The following is a 21,452-nucleotide window of genomic DNA, read 5'->3' on the forward strand; positions in this document are numbered from 1 at the left end:
CACCTGGGCATTCTTCAGCTCGCCCTCATTTTATTCCCCACACTTGGGGAATCTGATGCTGCCCAGTTTCTCACTCCCTACACCTGGGCCTTCTCCGGGTTCCTGCCTCCCCTCGGGCCACTCCACAGCACCATTCTCACCTCCTCTCTGTTGGGTGGGACACAGTGTTCTTGTTACCGCCACGGGCCAAGATGTGCCGGGATAGGGTGGAGAGTTGCGGTCGCCTACTAATGTAGTGCAGCATGGAGCAACGTAGATCTTTGCGTAGCTCGATGTGCTGAGCTTCCTGGTCAATAAAAGACGTGGCGACTGGTTTGGGGGTGCGGTGACCTGTTCTTAGGTTGGACAAGCCTGGCCCCGCGAAGGCGTGTAGGAAGGGGGGGGAGTGTAGCGCCCCACTCCTGCAAGCTCCCTGGGGTGGAGCACCAGGAGGACACTCCCGCGCCCCACATCTGCGCTATGGCCTCATCTGTGGCTTGGTTTTCTGTGCACACTCTCAGGCCTCAGTGTCCACGCATGTCCTATGTGCCATAAAGGATCATAAAGGACCTGGGTGCCAGTCAGCAACCCCAGCCGGTGGCAGCAGAAAGTCACTGCAGAGGGCCACTCGAGCATTCCCCTCCCCACCTGACCCGCCTAGCCCCGGATAATACACGCGGGGGTCGGCCACGATCACCTCCATGGGGACCCGCCCTTCCCCAGGAATTGGCATTCCTGATGGGCTCCCAGAAGGCTGCCTCTGGCTAGAGACACACAGGGTTGGTGGAATGGGAACCCTCGAGGGTGGAAAGGATCCCGCTGCCCCTCCTATCAGGCCTAGAGCTTGAAGAGTTTGGAGAGAAAGGCTTGACCCAGGGCTGCTGGTGAAAGGGGCTCTCCAATAACCGTGGCCCAACCTGTTGGGCCGGTTTGCAGACCAGAGTAGGGGGAAGCATTGACCTTAGATCCCTCCCTAACTCTGGCCAGAAACAAAGGCCAACAGTTTGCCCTAGGGCAGTAAGGAAAATGACCTCAGATTTCAGCCCTTGGGCTAGAGGCCCTGAGGCCTAATTCACCTTTTCCACCCCCACCTGGCTCCTGAGGTTCAGCCCACGATGAGGGGAGGGAGGAGTCAACCAGTCTAGTGGCAGATGCCAGGCCATCTTCTTCCCAGTCCCAGAGGAGATACCTTGTGGGGTGGGCCAGGTGACAGCAGGGAGGAGTCCCCAGGGGACACCTGACAACCCTGGGTGTCACTCCCTGAGCACTGATGCTCATGTTGTGTATTTAAACATTTATGTGACACTTATTGTATTCCAGGCACCAAGGAAGAGGTGCAAATAATTAAATTGGTTTCTCAAAACAGCCTATGAGGGAGGGACTACTATCGTCCCTGATTGGAGGGGCCTGCCAGGAAAGTCCAGCTCACTGAAGGTCAGCAAGGGGCTGCCCAACTGGGATTTGAACCAGGGTTGTTGTCTGCTGTTTGCCAAACCTGGGGCCACTCAGGTAAGTTCTGGGAGAGGACGTTTCCATACACACTTAGCACCAGGAGGTTCTGCATGGTTAGGTTAGGTTTAGGGGGCTGGGGTTAGGGCTTCAAGGTCTAGGTTGTTACTGTTAGCTGCTGTCAGGTGGGCCCTGACCCTTGGCCACCACATGCGCAACGGAAAAAATGGTGTCCAGTATTGCGCTGTCCCCCTGATCAGTTGAGAATAGAACCACTGTGATCCATGGGGTTTTAATGGCTGATTTCTTCCTTGTCTGTCTTAGTCTGGAAGCTCCACTGAAACCTGTCCAGCATCATGCCAAGCCTCCACTGACAGATGGGTGGTGGCTGTGCATGAGGTGTATTGGCTGGGAGTTGAACCTGAGCCTCCCACATGGAAGGCAAGAATTTTACCACTGAACTAACAATGTCCTATGGGTTGAATAGTGGCCCCCCCCCCCCCGAAAAAACGTGGAATTCCAACCTCCCATATCTGTATATGTGAACTTATTTGGAAATAGGGTTTTCACAAATGTGATTTCATTAAGATGGGGTCATACTGGAGTAGAATGGGCCCAATCTAATATGACTGATATCTTTCTTTATAAAACGAGAAGAGACCAAGACATAGATGTGTGTGTCTCTGTCATGTGAAAACAGAGGCAGAGATTTCAGTGATGCATGTACATCCTAAGGAACTCCAAGGATTTCCAGGAACCAAGAGGCAAGGAAAGATCTTCACTTAGAGCCTTCAGAGAGAGTATGGCCCAGTCAGCACCTTGATTTGGGGCTTCCAGCCTCCATAACTATAAGATAATAAATTTCTGTTGCTCTAACAAACCCAGTTTGTGGTACTTTGTTACCAAAGTCCTAGGAAAATAATAGAACCTATAACAAGAGATTGAACCAGTAATCAATAGCCTCCCAACAAAGAAAGGACCAGGGTCAGTTGCCCACACTGGTAGTTCTATTGAACGTTTAAAAAAGATTTAACACTAATCCTTCTCGAACAACTCCAAAAATAGAAGTGAAGGGAACATTCTAATAACTTTGTAAGACCTATTACCCTGATACCAAGCCAGATAAAGATCTCACAAGAAAAGAGAACTACAGATCATTATTAATGTAGATGCAAAAATCCTCAACAAAATGCTAGCAAATCAAATCCATCAGTACGTCAAAAGGATTACACGTCATGATAGATGGAATTTATCTCAGAAACAGAAGGGTTGTGCAACATACAGATATCAATCAGTGTAATACACCACATTAGAAAAAAGAAGGGGGGAAAACACATGGTCATCTAAATTGATACAAAAAAAGATTTCAAAATAGCCAACACCCCTTCATGAAAAATGCTCATCAGAAACTAGGAATAGAAGGGAACTTTCCCAGCATGATAAAGGGCATATATGCAAAAAGGACAGCTAACGTCATACTCAATTGTGAAATACTGAAAGCCTTTCCATAACACCAGCAACCAGAAAAGGATGCCTACTTTCAACACAGCTGTTCAACATTGAACTGGAAATTCTGTCCAGAGCAATTAGGAATAAAAATAAATGAAAGCCATCCAAATCAGAAAGGAGGAAGTATGGATATGTAGTAAGTACTAAAGAGTCTACAAAAAATCCTGTTAGAGCTCATAAACAAAATCAGCAAAATTGCAGAATACAATATCAGCCCATATAGATCAATGGAATAGATTTGAGAGTCCCAAAATAAATCCATACATCTATTATCAATTGATTTTCAACAAGGGTGCCAAGACCATTCAGTAGAGGAAGAAAACAGTCTCTTCAACAAACAGTGCTGGGAAAACTGGATATTCACATTCAATTGAGTGAATGTGGACCTTTACCTCACACCATATATAAAAATTAACTAAAAATGAATCAAAGACTGAAATTTAAAAGTTAAAACTAAAATACTTGTAGAAGAAAACACAGTGGAAATCTTTATGTCCTTGAATTTGACAATGGTTTCTTAAATATAACACCAGAAGCACAAGCAACAGCTAAAACAATAGACAAAATGGATTTAATCAAAATGAAAAAACATTTGTGTATCAAAGGACATTATGATAGCATGAAAAAGAAACCCAAAGAATTGTAGAAATATTTGAAAATTATAAATCTGATAAGGGTCTAGTATCCGAATATATAAGGAACTCACATAACTCAAAATAAAAAGACAACCCAATTTTTTAAAAAATTGGGAAAAGGACTTGAATAGACATTTCTCCAAAGCATGTACATATGGCCGACAAGCACACAGAAAGATGCTCAACACCACTAGATATTAGAGAAAAGCAAACCAAAGCCACAATGAAATACCATTTCACGTTCACTGTTGTTATTAGTTGCTGTTGAGTCACCCCTGATTAATGGTGATCCCATGAACAACGGTGTCAGACCTGTGTGATCCATAGGGTTTTCATTGGATGGTACTTCAGAAGTAGATTGCCATACCTTTCTTCCTTCAAACCCACTAGGATGACTATAATTTTTAAAAAAAGGAAAATATCAAGCGTTGGCCAAGATGTGGAAAATTGGAACACTTGTACATTGCTAGTAGGTATAAAATGGTTCAGCCCAAAACAGTTTTGGCGTTCCTCTCCAAAGTGAAACATAGAATAATCATATGCTACAGTAATTCCACTCCTAGGTGTAGGTCTAAAAAACTGAAAACAGGTACTCAAACGCCTGTACATTAATGTTCATAGCACTAATCAAAATAAGTGTCATGGTTTGAATTATGTCCCCCCAAAAATGTGTGTATCACTTTGGCTGGGCCATGATTCCCAGAATTGTGTGGTTGGCCTCCATTTTGTGATTGTAATTTTATGTTAAAGAGGATTAGGGTGAGATTGTAACACCACCTCTACCCAGGTCACATCCCTGATCCAATGTAAAGGGAGTTTCCCTGGGGTATGGGCTGCACCACCTTTTATCTCTCAAGAGATAAAAGGAAAGGGAAGCAAGCAGAGAGTTGGGAACCTCATACCATCAAGAAAGCAGTGCCGGGAGCAGAGCTCGTCCTTTGGACCGGGGTCCCTGCTCAGAGAAGCTCCTCGTCCAGGGGAACACCGAAGAGAAGAAGGCCAACAGAGAGAAAAAGCCTTCCCCTGGAGCTGACGCCCTGAATTTGGACTTTTAGCTTACTTTGACTGTGAGGAAATAAACTTCTCTGCGTTAAAACCAGCCGCTTGTGGTGTTTCTGTTATAGCAGCACTAGATGACTAAGACAATAGGCAAGAGGTGAGAAATAAGCCAACAGATGAATGGATAAACAAAACATGATATATCCATATAGTGGGATAACGAAAAGCCATGAAAAAGCAATAAATACTGATATATGCTGCAATGTGGATGATTTCAAAAACGTTGTTGTTAGTTGCCATGGAGTCCTTTCTGACTGCCGTGTGTGCAGAGTAGAACTGCACTCCATAGGGTTTTCAGATCACCAGATCTGTCCCCTGAGGCGCCTCTTGGTAAATTTGAATTGCCAGCCTTTCAGTTAGTAGTCCAGTGCTTAACCATTTATGCCGTCCAAGGACTCCTTTAAAAACATTAAGCTAAATGAAAGAAACCAAACACAAAAGACCACATGTTATATGATTCCATTTAGATGAAAAAATCAGAATATATAAATCTATAGAGACAGAAAGCAGATTGGCCGAGGGAAGGAGTAATGGGGAGTGATTGCTTAAGGGCTATGGGACATCTGCTTGGGGTGATGGAAAATGTTCTGGAACTAGATAGTGGTGATAGTTGAACAACATTGTGAATGTACTTAAAGATACTGAGAATTTTACACTTTGAAGTGGATAATTTTATTTTATATAACCTAAAACTTGAATAAGTGACACCATAAAGTACACAAAAAGCAAGAAAACAACTATGCGTAAACCAAAGAGATGCCCTTACAGGTGAGGAACAGGAAGACTCTCATGCTGGAACTAACGCTGACTGTAGCTCAGGAGCTAGTGCTGAAGGAGATGCTAAAGCTGGTTCTACCTCTGAAGTTGGTACTAGAGGTAGTCATAGCTGTGGATTTGGTGTTAAAACTGATGCTAGAGTGACACTGGCTTTAGCTCTAGAACTGGTGCTAGCGCTGACAGTGGGGTTGGCTCTAGCTCCCGAGCTGACTTTACCTCTCATGTTGTTGTAGAAGCTGGTGATGAAATTGACTGTAGATCTGTAGCTCGTGCTAGATCTAGCTCTCGTATTGGTGCAGGAGCTGGCTCTACCTCAGTAGGTGGTGCTAGAGCTGGTCCTGGAGGTGACTTCAGCTCTCAGAGTGGCTCTAACCCTGGTGCTGGTACTGGAGGTGGCGCTAGAGCAGGTGATAATGCTGTCTCCTGCGTTGGAGCTAGTGCTAGAGCCTTTTCTAGGGATCATTCTGATTCTGGAGTTGGCACTGGGTACCTGGGAGTTCTGCTTCTGACAATGGTGCTGGAGCTGGTGATGGTTCTAGCTCTATCTAGAGCTGGTGCTCACATTCAGATTAGGGTTAGAAGAAACTTTTTAAGCCAATAGCTATATACGTAGGAGAAAGAGAATTGATGTTCAATCATTCTTTTATATAATTAATATTTCTGAGTATGTACCATCTACCAGGACATTGTTTCAGCAGCTGGGGGTATAAAAACAATATTTCTTCCTATAAAAGTTTAACAGAGTGGTGAAGATAGAAGAGTCACAAATACGTAAAATTAAATGTGATATGCTGTAACTGAAATTTAGAAAAGAAATATACTACCTTAAGCAGAAAGGAGGGAGTCACTCCCTTTGCCTTGGTAAAAATAGGAATAGACAATCAAAGAAAGCACACAAAAGAGTTAGCAAGGATTTAGTTAGAATGCACCAGGGAAAGGGACTTGGAGCAGGCTGTTCAAGGTAGAGAAAAAACAACAGATGTAGAGTAGAGAAAGATATGAATAAACATAGACAAGCTGAGAGGGTGCAGAGTCTGGTTTATGTTTGCTGAGTTTTATTGATTTTGTAATGGAGCCATTTTTATAATGAACAGCTTAATTTAAAGAATTATAGTAATATCATGTCAGTAATTACACAAATAACTGTATGTATGGATCAATAATTACAACTCTAATCCCAAATATTTTTTAAAATTTCCACTCACATTATTTTGTATTAGCTTCTGTTATTTGATTGCTACTTTGCCAATAAATTATTCTACACTTAAGCTATGTTCCTTCACATCATCAAAAAGTTGGAATTCCATTTCTCACATGATCATGAGTCTTAGTATCCAAGGAAAAAGGGATTGCAGGGGCTCAAATCATGGTGATTGTAGAAGGTATATGTTAGTGATAAACAATTGATTCCTTACGAATTAGGCAGCAAGGATTATGGATCCTGGCATATTTTAATTAATATACACACAGAGTTTGAGAACACTTAATTGTTTAATCTAAGGCAAATATTAAGAAGAGCATTTCAATATGATTGTATATGATCAGTTTTGTTGTGTAAATGCTTTTTTTCATAAAAAATAATATTTTCTAAATAATATAACAATAATTTTCAGCAAATCCTTTCTAAATCTAAAATTTTTTCCATGTTTTATTCTCTTTTTGTATTCTTAGTACTTACCATATTGCCTAGCAATAGTAGGCTCAATAAATATTTGTCAAGTGAATGAATAAATGAGTTAATGAATTAATGTTAGAATCACAAAAATGCTACTTTAACTCACACCTCAACTAATATTTAATTTTGTATTTTTCTAGATTCAAAGGAACATAAATATGTACAAAATCAGAAATGACTATTTATATCTCATAATATGGTCTCTTAATGTCATTCATCATTATACCTTTTAATGAGTACCTACAATGTATGAGACATTTTAAAAATAACACCACCCTCATGGAAATTACAGTCTAGTTTCACATTCATTCTGAGTAAAGTTTAGCATGAGTTTTATTTAAATATATTTAAGCTTTACTTAATATAGAATTTATTTGAATTTTAGAACCAATACTGAATGAGGAACATTCATAGGCATATATAGCTAAAGTAAATTTTTCAGTCAAGGCATACGTTTTAAACAAATGATCATTTTCCTAACAGAAGTCAAAACATTTCCTCTGAAATATATATTGAACCAAATAAGACAATTTTTTAACTCCTTGATCACTTATTATTATAAAGATTTTGGACTACTAACAAATACAAATCTTCTCCAAATAATGGCAATTATAATAGAAAATCTTTTACTAAGATTACAAAAAGAGAAAGAGCATTTCTTAAACACAGCTGTTGGGAAGATTCTTTCTCTTTAATTTTATTTATAAGCCTCTTCACATATTCTCATTAGGTAGAATGATATAATTTCAGAACTGAAAGAACTCTGGAGATGATCAGTTTGAATCAAGCTCTTTTGCATTTAGGATAGGAAGACCAAGTAAATTGTCCAACTGCACTGAGTTACTTTAGAGACCAATCTAGGTCTAAAGATAGTTTCATGATTCCTACTCAACGGTTGTATATGAATTACTTTGTCTAGATAAGGTAGTGTGTGCTGCATAAACAAACAACCCCAGTTCTCAAACCCAAACTAGACTTAATGTATACCACTTGTATACATTTTCCTGCAGTGTCTTACTAAGGCCATCTCCCTCTGCTTTGAGATTCTCTAATTATACAATTCATCTGACGATTACTTGTGAATTGTATCAACTCCTGTATTGTTACCTTTAACTTTTACTTAAGGTTTTTTCTATTTTTCATGTATCTATATTTTTTCACAATGGTGTTGCTTTTTCACAATGACATCTATGTTTATCCTAGCTTGAAACTAAGGATTGTGTCCCTTGGATACTTGGTGTATTTCCTAAGTCAGTGTTTTATACACTTAGAAGGTAGTCTCTTAAGATTGCTTGGGAACTTCTGTTAATGTCCCAAACTGAACTTGGAATCATCTACGTCTCCTGACTTTTTTCTGCTTTCCATAAGTACTCACAAATGATGGCATCACCACGAGGCAGTATAAAATGAGGTGGAAAGCAGCCTCTACTCTTCATGTCTGCTTGTTTCAGGTACTCAGTTTGAAACCATCTGTACCCCAGGAATATCCAGGCTGGTTTGTAGATTTTGCCTAAACAGTAGATACATAAACTCTTTGCATGGGTATTCCACCTCAAGCCATCATAGGTATAATTGCACGTTGTTCCAATATCAGCAGCTTTTATGAAAGACTAGGTAAATAAATACCTGTGAGTAACTGCCTTCATCTGATTACCTACTCAGTGCCAGACAATTCATGAAGGTTAAGTGCCTAGACCATGGAATAAGGCTGCCTGGGTTCAAATCCAAGCTCCAACACTTTACATTCTTTAACCTTCAGTGTCCTCATCTATAAAATATGTATAACAGCGATAATATATTTATCATACAATGATTGTGAATATTAAATTCATGTGAAGTACTTCAATCTATGGAACAGAGTAAGTACGTATTTAAATTTTGTGTATATATGTTTATACTACATGCAGGAGTGTGTATGTTGGCAAATAACTGAAATCCTCAGAAGAACAGTGAAATTATTGGAATATTTTTTTTACCCATGTTCCATAAACTGACTTTATGGAATTCAAGCTTCTATATGATTCCACAGGCAAGCTTAACAATTATATCTGTATATACACAGCTATTGTGTAGCTATGTAATTCGGAATTAACACAGCTGAAATTTTATTCTTTTCTGATTAAAAAAAAGTGACAAGAAATGAGCTACTGTGGCCTTTGAGGGACCTACTTAAGTCAGTGACAGCTGACTATGTTTTAAATGACTGAGTGCAGTACCTTGGTCTTGGAAGCATTTGAAGGATTGCCTCAACTTGGGGAATAATTTTTTTTTTTTTTTCTGAACTTCAAGAACAAATGGTTAAGTAATTGTGATTATTTCAAAGGATGTAATTAAGGTCATTAAATGGATATGATGTTGGCTTAGAAACAGGAAAAAAAAAGCCTTAGGTTATGGATTTAAGGATTGAAATTGTATAGCTATAATGTACTTGTTATAACAAATAGGCAGTCAGTATGAAACTCAGCCAGGCAGTAGCCATGTACACAGCCTGCAGTACATTGCATCATTAAGTTTATATTATAAAAACTTACCCCCTTCCTGACTTTATAGTCCTTATTTTTGCAGTCTCAAGCATTTGGTAAAGCTGTATATTTCCAAAAGGCTACCAGATTAAACACCTATGATCTTACAGAATATAATTTCCATGTACTGATTCTAATTGTATCTTTAATGAAATTAACAGAGGCCTAGATGTTTAAGTTGAAAGGAAACGTGGTGGTAACCTGGTCCAAATTCTTATTTTACAAGTGAGAAAGTTATGGATCCAAAAGGTAAGCAAATTACCTGATATCACAGACCCAGGCATTGCTCCAGCAGAGACTGTGATATGAGTCCCCTTGCTCAAACACCTTCCACTCTGCCTGGCTACATTCCCAGAGACACATGAAAAATGAAAAAGAAAAAAAAATGCAAAGTTATATTTATCCTAAAAACATCTGGCCATTTCTTTTCATTCAACATAGGGAAAAATCTTGTTCTTGCTAAGAGAATGATAACCAAGTCCACAAACACAATTAACGAAAAAGCCTGGGTTCAAACTTCAGTTAAGTCACTTACCCTATGAGATCTTTGAGGACAGAAGTTCTATCTTATTTATCATTTGTCTTCAGAGTCTGTCATGGTGCCTAGCATACGGTAAGTACGCAAGAATGCTTGCTGAATTAAACTGCCTAAATTTGATCTCTTGGGGTAACTTCCAGCTGTCAGATTTAAGATTTTGTCATATTTTCTGACAGCTGTGCAGTTTTCTGACCACAGTGCAGATGTTCATTCTATCTGCTGAACTTATTTCTGAGCCCATGATAAATGAAATGGGCTCAAAAGCACTAAAAGAAAAAAAAAAAACCCATGAAACTCAACAAACTGGAATATGAGACACAATTCTGTTCTTGGGTTCATCGAAACAATTTCAAATTAAATATTCCCAACATATTGATATGCATTACAAATAGAATAATGGACAAAATACCATTAAACATTGCTTAATTATTCAGGAACTACTCTTTAAATACCTGTTGATCTTATTTTCTAAAGGAAAATCAAGCAACTCAACCTCATAGACATATACAGAACACACTACCCAACAGCAGCACAGTACACATTCTTCTTCAACGCACATGGATCATTCTCCAGAATACACCATATTTTAAACCACAAAGCAAGCTTCAATAAATTCAAAGACATCAAAATAATGCAAAGCATCTCCTCTGACCATAACACTATAAAACTAAAAATCAATAAAGGAAAGAACAAAGAAAAATAAATACAAACTTGGACTCTGAATAACACCTTACTTAAAAACTATTGGGTAATAGAAGAAAATAAAAATGAAATTAAAAAATTATTAGAATCAAATGAGAATGAAAACACAACATACCAAAACCTTTGGAACACAGCAAAAGCAGTGCTCAGAGGAGAATTTGTATCATTAGATGCACACATCAAAATAGAAGAAAGAGCCAAAATCAATAGCTTAACCTGACGACTTGAACAAATAGAAAAGGAGCAGCAAAAGAAGACCACAGTTAGCAGAAGAAAGGAAATAATAAAAATCAGACAAGAAATAAAGGAAATAGAAAACAGAGGAAGACTCTCAATGAGAAGGATTCACACAGTGGCTGCAACAATGGGCACAAACATAGCAATGATTGTGAGGATGGTTCAGGAAAGGGTAGTGTTTTGTTCTGTTGTACATAGGGTTGCTATGAGTTGGAACCTACTCAGCGGCACCTAACAACAAGAGAAAGCAGAAAAACAACAGAAAGAATCAACAAGACTAGAAGTTAGTTCTTTGAGAAGATCAATAAAATTGACAAAGAAAGAAATGAGAAGATGCTAATGACCAAAATAAGAAATTAGATGGGTGACATTATGACAGAACCAACTGAAATAAAAGGGATCATAACAGAATATTATGAAACATTGTACTCCAACAAATTTTAGCATTTCCTAAAGGAGGGTTCCAAACTTTTGTTCATCTCTGGAACAAGTACCAAGCTCTCATGGTAACTACTTTGAAGTGCAGATTCAATTGAGTGAGTAAATTTGCCATGGTCCTTGAAATACCAGCTTTATTAATTTGTAGGAAACTTCACAACGAAGAAATTTGAGGGAATATATTGTCACGAAAACTTTGCTTTTATTGAAGTTCATTCTTTTTTAAATATGCTATAAGACATATTTCTGTAGTACAGGTTAGTTTATACATAACTGATAAGTAGAAGGATGATGTCAGTATAATGCAGAAGTGAAGTTGATTCATCTGTGTTATTTCAGATATTCAAATGAATGCTGAGCTTGCTAACACAGCTGGGTGTTGAACGGAGAAATAGTCTTGTACACAAGGATCATTCACCTGACATTATTCCTGTTTGCACTTCTGTTTTCCATGCTCTTTGTTATTTGTCTCTTGCTTTCATAACTGGTGGTCTTAAATCCACTTTACACCTCCTGCATCAAGATGATTTTGCCTTTTATTTTTAAAGTAAAGTTCATTTTTATTAAGGCCTGTTCTATATATTCCACCACCCGTCTGTTAGTTTGTCATACTACAGTGGTTTGCATGTTCCTGTGTTTTTGGAAATTATGCTACCTATATTACAAATATCAGTGGGGTCATACATGGTGAACAAGTTTCAGCAGAGCTTCCAGACTAAGACAGCTTAAGAAGAAAGAACTGGTAAACTACTTCTGAAAATTAGCCAGTGAAAACCCTATGGATCACAACATAATATCGTCCAATATAGTTGCTGGAAGATGAGCTCCGTAGTTCGGAAGACACCACAACAATGGACTCAAACATGCCAATGATCATGAAGATGGCACAGGACCAGGTAACCTTTGGTATGTTTTACATAGGGTCACCATTAGTTAGAGCCAACTCTATGGCAACTAATAACAATTCTATATTTAGGAATTTTAATACTACTTTTTAAATATTTTAAAAGCAAAACTTAATTACCAGACTTCTACAAACCCATACGATTTTTTTATCTGTTCTTGGATTACAAACCTACATTGGTATTGGATAGCCTGCCCAGCTCTCATTTTCACATTAGCTCTGTTATTTTTAATGCATGATTTTGCGGAATGCAAGGTTTTGTGAAAACATACTTATTCTGCTATCACCCAATACTGGGCCATAATCAGAGGAAACTAAGATAATTAAGATGAAGCCAGAGTCTTAAAGGGTCATTATAGATCTACAAAGCAAAGTATTAGGAAAATACGGAAGAGGGGAAATCCAATATAGTCCAGAGGTAGAGTTTACCAAATAGTTTCCAGGAGGTGTTACCATCTGCTATGAGTTGTTCAGGGTGTGTAGGTGAGAAATGGAGTGGAGAACAGGATAGAGTATTCCAAGCATGCTCACAAACTGTAAAAAAAGGAAACAGCATGGCTTAGCCTATTGTTATTGTTAGTTGCCATTGAGTCGGCCCCTGACTCATAACAACTCTGTGCACAATGGAATTGGACCATTGTGATCCATAGGGTTTTCACTGGCTGATTTTCAGAAGTTGATAGCCAGGACTTTCTTCTTAGACTGTGTTAGTCTGAAAGTGCTTCTGAAACCTGTTCAGCATCACAGCAATATGCAAGACTGCACTGACAGACAGTGGTATCTCTTGCACTGAACAACCACTGCCCTCCTGGCTTAGCATAAGGAGGGTTTTTCTATTTCTCATGGTGTTTCCAGCCCAGAGCTAGAAATATAGTTATGAATTCATCATATTTTCTATTGCTTTGAGCTTTTCTGTAGGTTTTGTAGATTATATTGTTGAGATCGAATGGTTGACACTGAAAGTTTGGCGTTAGTGAGGAGAACAAGAAAGTTAATAACTAATGGAAAAAACTTACTGCAAGAGAAAATATGTCCTATTATTTTTAAAAAAAATGCTTCCCACAAAAGTAGATTTCTATAATAAGGCATGTAGATTTACAGAAAAGAAGGGGAAAAAATGCTAGAAACCAAAACTAATCCAAGAGTTCAAAGCCGAAGGAACATAATTCACGAAAGAAATAATAGCATAAAATTTGGAATCAACAGAGTGCAGAAAGGCCTCATGACATACAGTTTTTCAAACATCACACAAAGAACTAACAGACTGACATTTGCATTTTTTCTGAGAATAAAAAAAAAGTGGATTAATGTGCAATGAATGTATTCAGAATTTCATTACAAAGAAAGGCCAAAACATAAAGCCAACTTCTAAAATCAGAGGTGCAAATATGCAATGAAAAGATCTGTGACAACAAGGCCTGCGTTCAAATGCAGAAATCTGTAACATCAGCCTTACCTTGGTTTACAGAGGCAATATAAGGAAGTACCATTTGATTCTTATTGTTATAAAAGAAGGATGTATTTCATCTGGGCTTTTAATGTTCTTATAAATCTATAATTAGGGATTAGTCAGGAAATGTCAAGTAACCATGGTGAGGTTTCTGAAAGTGCAATATAACTCAGAGAAGAACAAAAGAAAGGTAAGGCTTTTTAGGTGCCTGGTGATTTTGATCCTTTGTGGCTGTGATGGTTAAGGTTATGTGTCACCTTGGCTAGGCCATGATTCTCAGTGGTTTGGCAGATATTGTGTAATCATCCTCCATTGTGTGATCTGATGTGAGCAGCCAATCAGTTGAAAGGGGAAATTCCTTGGAGGTGTGGCCTGTGTCCAATATAAGTGGATGTTCTAGCAAAGCTCCCCCTGTGGATCCTGCATCTGACTTGTCTTCCTCTGACTTTCGGTTCTTGAGAAGTGAGCCAGAAGCCTGCTGCCTGACTTGCAGATTTTGGGATTCACCAGCTCCCATAATCCTGTGAGCCAGCAGTCTTCTGCTTGACTTGCTGCCTTTTGGTTCATCAGCCCCTGCAATGACATGAGTCAGGAGAAACCCCCAACCTGATGCCTGACCCATAGATTTGGGACTTGCCAGCCTCCACAACTGTGTGAGCCATTTCCTTGAAATAAATCTCTCTACATATATTTATAGATCCCTGATGGCACAGCGGTTAAGAGCTATAGCTACTAACCAAAAGGTTGGCAGTTCAAATCCACCAACCGCTCCTTGGAAACCCTATGGAGCAGTTCTACCCTGTCCTGTAGGGTTTCTATGAGTCAGAATCAACTTGATGGCAAAGGGTTTGTTTTTTGGTTTTATATATATTTATATATACACTTCACTGGTTTTGCTCCTCTAGAGAACCCAGCCTAAGACAGTGACTATTCAATTAAAAGGAACAGCTTTAATGCACAATAATAATGAAAAAAAGGAACAGTTTTAATGCATAATAATAATGAAAAAAATGAACAGTTTTGTTTTCAATGCAATACTATATTGAATTCAAGAAACAAGGGGGAATAAGCAACTATTTACAAAACATGTGATTAGTTAGGTGCCAAAAGGCAATGAATGGCTTTTCCAAATAACTGTTTTTTTATGTAAATCTTACTTAGTTAAAAAAACAACTTTCAAAAGCACTTCAAACTTTCTAAAGTATTAATTTAAAAAGATAAAATAAAAGAAGAAAAAAGTATTGTTTGGGTCAGATGAATCCATTGTTTTAATCTAATTGTTTATTTCTCAAACTATAATCTAGGTTATATCTTAACATGTTGACTTGTTTTTCAATATTACAATTGGAAATATTTTAACATTTCCTTAAACATGATATTCATTGTTTAAAATGTACTGCTTAATTCAATCAATTCTGCCGCATTTACTAAGTGCCTATTGTATGCAAAAACATGAATGAAAGAATGATTTCTTCTTTCAAGAAGTTAATATACTCAATGTCAAGATAAATGTAGAAAGACAAAGATGTGAAAAGTGATAAATATATGGACAATGAACTATGGGAATACAGAAAAACCAGTCATTGATTATGCTTTAGGATATAAAGAAGAAATAGCATTGGAGCTGGCCCTTAATGGTTTGGGAGGAGTTTTATAGAAACATAGAGGACTATGGTAGAGAGGTACATTAAGGAGGACTAGTTTGAACAAATATTGAGAAAAGAGAATTTACAGATGTTATTCAAGACACTGTGAGTATTTTTGTGAGGCCCACGGTATGTTTGGGAGGGAACGAGGTTGAAGAACAGATTTGATTTGGAAAAGATCATGAGAAGATTGGAGTAACATTTTGATGAATTTAGACTACTCTACCTTGGCAATGGATATCCACTAAGCACTGTTGATTAGTTTGTGACTGAGTCACAACTTTTCTTTAGGAAAATTACATTAGTGCAATGTGTGGAATCTGAACGACTGATGATGAAACTCCCTTAGCTGAGCAGACTTGTAGGAAAAGGTAATCAGTTATATAAATTGCCATCATCTTACAGTTGGCTAAATAATATCTATCAAATTCATTTCTGAGAAAATTAATCACCTGAAAAGTTCTTAATGAAACTTATGATGAACTATATGAAATTGCTGCTATTCAACTTCTTTGACTTAAAAATGACAATTTCATAAGATTCAACCTAGTATAATCCATGATGACTTTGATGCCACAAAATTAATTTGTTGATTAAGGGGTCTGATTTCCAAATAAATATAGAACACACCTAGCCTAAAAAAAAAAAAAAAAAACCTTTGATTACACTGGAGAAAGTAATAAAAAGGTAAGAAGAAGAAGAAAAAAAAAATGTCTCATTTCAGCAACATGGTAGACCAAGGTAACAGATCTCCTTTCATCACTTCTCCACTCTCCATTACTACATTAAATGCTGAATAAAATAAAATTATTTAAAAAATTAAATTAGGGGAAAGACCAAGATGGCAAAGTATCAGACACTTCCTGTGGTCCCTCTTACAACAAAGACCCAAAAGAACAAGTGAATCGATTATATATGACAATCTAGGAGCCCTGAATATCAAAGGTAAAGTTGAGGACTCGGACTGAGCAGCAGGGGGAGGGAGAGATGGTTCAGAAGCAGCAAGGAGTTGCCAGACCTGACCTAGCAGGAGCTGGCATCCTTCAGGCCAGATCGGCTGGTATGTGAGGTGAGGCAAGCAGTGGCACTCAGGAGCATTTTCCACATTGGAAGAGACCCAGCTGCAGAGAGTCTCCTCACGCCTCCAGAACCAGTGAAAAGAGGTGCTCAATTGGCAAAAGATAAGTACATGCGTCTAACTTATCACATGGATCCAAAAACATCCCCTTTGGGAAAAACCTCTCTCCCATTTACCTGCCCCCTCCCTGATCTGCACTGGGTCTTGGCCCAGCTTCAGTGATTGCAGTGTCCCTTGGGCTGGAAGTAGGATTTGTCATGTGCCCTGAGCCATTCTCCCGGTCTTGGAGAGGGAACAAATTAACAATAAGGAAAAAATAATCTGACAGCTCCCTTAAGCTGGGAACTCAGGTTAGGCACAGCTCCTTTGCCTAGGCACAGGCATAAGGGGTCCATGGTCTTTGAATGCCCCTCACCCCTACATAGACCAGTGTGGACCAGTTTCAACAGTGTAGGCCCTAATTAGCACAGTACAACAGGGTATATACCTGAAGCCTAACTTCAACTGTATCAGCTAAATTGTGGAGTGGCAGATTTGTGACATTTGATACCACTCTGCCCATTAAGTAGGTACATCAGGGTCCTGAAGACTGGTGGCTACACCCACACAACCTAGCCAGGCCCAACAGGGGTCCAAGAATAAATGATGCCTGCCAGTCTTTACAGCCAACAGCACTGGGGGCCCGTAGTCCAGCTGCAAAACCCACGCACCTACGTGCTCTAGGGAAAAGGGACACACTTTCCTCCCAGACATTCAGGGGCAACCATCAGCCCCTGCCTTGATCAGCGTATGACCCTCTACTGCAGCCAGATACCTGTGCCTACTCCAATCACCTCTGCCCATCTAGGACTGTAGGTGAGAGCCTGCCTCACACATTTGGTGACCAACTACCTCGACACCTGAGCTGAATCCATAAAAGAAAAGTAAACAGACTCCTGGGCTCACATACCTAGTAACAGATCTAACCACCTGGTGACAGACATTAGAGCATCAAAATTGCCAATAATCAAACTAGCTCACACCAGCAGCCTTTTTGGGCATATCAAAACTCAACAAAACAGCAAGCTAGGACACAGGAAGCTAACATAAAATAAATAAATATAATAACTTATTGATGGCTCAGAGACAACAGTCAATATGAAATCAGATAAAGAGGCAAACCATGATGGCTTCAACAAGCTCCCAAAACAAAGAATCAAGCAATTTTCCAAAGGAAGAGAACTTTTTGGAACTACTGGAGTCAGAATACAAAAGATTAACATACAGAACTCTTCAAGTGATCAGGAAGGAGATCATGCAAAATGCAGACCAAGCTAAAGAACACACAGACAAAGCAATAGAAGAACTTAAGAAGATTATAGAAGAGCAAAATGACAATTTTAACAAGCTGAAAGAATTCATAGAGAGACAGCTATCAGAAATCCAGAAGATTAACAGTAGAATTTCAGAATTAGACAATTCAATAGAAAGACTTGGGAGCAGAACTGAGGCAATGGAAGTTAGAATAAGTGAGACTGAAGATAAAGCACTTGATACCAACAAATTTAAGGAAAAATCAGTTAAAAGAATTTTTTAAAAAATGAAGAAAACCTAAGAATTATGTGGGACTCTATCAAGAGGAATAACCTACGAGTGATTGGAGTACCAGAACAGGGGGGATAACAGAAAACACAGAGAGAATTATTGAAAATTTGTTAGCAGAAAACTTCCCTGATATCACAAAAGATGAGAAAATATCTATCCAAGATGCTCATTGAACTTCACATAAGCTAGAACCCAAAAGAAAGTCACCAAGACATATTATAATCAAACTTGCCAAAACAAAAGATAAAGAGAGAATTTTAAGAGCAGCTACGGATAAGTGAAAAGTCATCTATAAAGGATAGTCAGTAAGACTAAGCTTAGACTGCTCAGCAAAAACTATGCAGGCAAGAAGGCAATGGGAGGACATACATAAAGCCTTGAAGAAAAAAAATTGCCAGCCAAGAATTACACATCCCGCAACTGTCTCTCAAATATGATGGCAAAATTAGGGCATTTCCAGATGAACAGTACTTTATCCAATTTGCAAAAACCAAACCAAAATTACAAGAAATACTAAAGGAAGTCTTCCTGTTACAAAATCAATAACATCAGATAACAACCCAATCCTAGAATACCTGATAGATCAACCAGCTATCAACCCAGATAGGGAAGTCACAAAAATAAGTTAAAACTAAAACACTGAGGCACAATCAGCCAACTTGACCTCATAGCCATATTGATAGCACTACTCACAACAGCTGCAAAATACACATTCTTTTCCAATGCACATGGAAATTTCTCAGAATAAACCACATCTTAAGCCACAGAACAATCCTCAACAAGATGCAAAAGGTTGAGATAATACAAAGTATCTTCTCTGACCACAACACCATCAAAGTAGAAATTAACAACAGGAAGACCGAAGAAAAAAAATCAATTACATGGAAACTGAATAACACTCTGCTTACACATTACTGGGTAATAGAAGAAATCAGAGATGGAATCAAAAAAATCCTAGGATCAAACAAGAATGAAAACACATCGTACCAAAACCTTGGGACACAGCAAAGGCAGTCCTCAGAGGAAAATTTATAGTAATAGATGCACACATCAAAAAAGAAGAAAGGGAAAAATGGCACTCTAGACAGAAGCACCACACAATCCCTCCACAGCAAAGATCCAAAAAACTAAGCTGAACAGAGAAAAAAACAAGCCTGAAACCCTAAAACATCAAATGAAGAGATAAAGAACTCAGCCAAGCACCAAATGGAGTAAGAAAACTGACAGAGAATGGAGAGCAAGGAGAGATTCATGCAGAGGTCCCTACCAGCTAATGCGGCACTGATCCGCCATCTTGGACTCCTATCGGAGACCAGCAAACATGGGGTAGGAGAAAGCAGCTTCACGGAACTGCCAGTGGGAGACAAAACAACCCATAATTTGCGATATACGCTTTCCCACCCCCCACACTTCTTCACCCCCACTCGGACTCCTCTGTTTCCCGCGGCCACAATAACTTGTCCGAGAAACACCGGCTGCTTGGATTCCACCAGCCCACGCTAGCTGGCTCTCTGAGTGCCATTTGTTGGCTGCTGGTGTTGCTTTTTTTATTCTGCTTCTTTTGATTTCTTCCTTACCTCTCAGCACCTACCCCTCTTTTCACTCAAATACCTGGCTCCGTGCGCCATCTTTGCTTCTTTCTGAGAGGTTGCAGAGCTCTGGTAATTTGTGATATACACTTTCCCACTCCCTACTCTTCTTCAACTACACTTGGCCCCCTCTGCTTCCCACAGACACAGTCTCTTATCCGAGAAACACCGGCTGCTTGGATTCCACCAGCCCGCACTAGCTGGCTCTCTGAGTGCCATTTGTTGGCTGCCAGTGTTGCTTTTTTTTTTTTCTGCTTCTTTTGATTTCTTCCTTACCTCTCACCACCTCCCCCTCATTTCACTCAAACACCTGGCTCTATGCACCATCTTTACTTCTTCCTGAGGGGCTGCAGAGCTCCATTAGAGTGTGGAGCTGCTTCCCGGTTTGGGCTGCTGTGCTGGTGGGATCCCGGGGCTTTTGTTCATTTGTTTTGAATTGTTTGTTTGTTTTCTTTTCCTTTTCTTGAGTTGGGAGCACTTTCTGGCCAGGCGGTGCTGCATGGCAAGGAGACTACCCCCTCGGCATGCACAGACGTGCAGAAGGATCCATGAGAGCAGTTTTTTTTTCTGCTTTTTGGGGGGCTTTTCTTGTTCCTTTTATTTTAATTTGTATTGTTTTCTTTTCCCTCTTTTTCCCTTTTTGTCTTTCTTCATTGCTCAGTTTCTCATCTCTCTATATATTCCTTCTCTTTCTGTTCCCTGAATACCTGGTGTTGTATACCTCTACAACTTCTAACCAGGCTGTACTGCAACACCTGAGAGCAACTTCCCCAGACCTCATACCTCCACCAATGGGATCCCTGGGAATTTTGCGGTTCTTTAACCTTTCTGATTTTTATTTATTCATTCCTTTCTTTTCTTCCTCTTCCCTTTTCTGTTTTTCTCCAGTTCATAGTCTCTCAACTCTCCACTCCAACACCAAGCTCCCCTAGCATTCTTTTTTGTTTGTTTGTATGTTTTTGGCTCCTGATCCTCTCTCCTCACTCCCATATCCATCTTAGTTCCACAGATAACAATCTCCCTGCTACATCCTGCCTACCTGCACCGTGCACTTAACATCACACCACCAAGCAGAACAGGCACTGCCTACTGGATCTTGCCCTGCACTGATCACCGACCGGCCCTGGTGGCTGTAATAAGTGCCAAAAACAACCCATCCCAGTAACTGCTCTTCAGCTAGACCTGCCCTGCCATACCATATCAGAGTCAGTGACCCTGCCAATTGGAGGAAGGAGGAGAAAATAACTGTGACCACAGATGAACAAACAACAAAGAACACACAGTCTGCCAGCTCAGACATAGTCAAATTTTAAAAAAAAAAGGGGATGAAACAAATAAATCTACAATCAATAAACGAGAAAAATAAATACTGAATGCCCTGAAGACAACAGACAATATCAAAACATTTACAAAAACAGGACAGGATGGTTCCAGTAGGCCTCCAAGATAAAACAACAGATGACTTTCCAGTGTAAGAAAATGCATTAGAACTACCTGATAGGTAATTCAAGTCTCTAATACTCAGAATTCTCCAAGAGCCAAGGCAAAAAGCTGACAAACATGAGGAAAAAAATAGACAAATTCATGGAAAATACAGACAGAAAATTGGAAGAATTCAGCAAAATAATACAGGAACAAAATACCAAAATAAATTCACAACTAGAAATTACACAAAGACAAC

The 21,452-nt window shown here is 39.1% G+C and overlaps 1 pseudogene; it reads left to right on the forward strand.

Annotated features, from left to right (window-relative positions):
• Positions 1 to 5,387: 5,387 nt before the first annotated feature.
• Positions 5,388 to 21,452, forward strand: part of LOC111822349 (NADH-ubiquinone oxidoreductase chain 1-like) — a 186,312-nt pseudogene continuing 170,247 nt past the window's right edge.

The sequence above is a fragment of the Trichechus manatus genome, unplaced genomic scaffold (genome assembly GCF_000243295.1).
Source record: "Trichechus manatus latirostris isolate Lorelei unplaced genomic scaffold, TriManLat1.0 scaffold00163, whole genome shotgun sequence".
Lineage (NCBI taxonomy): Eukaryota > Metazoa > Chordata > Mammalia > Sirenia > Trichechidae > Trichechus > Trichechus manatus.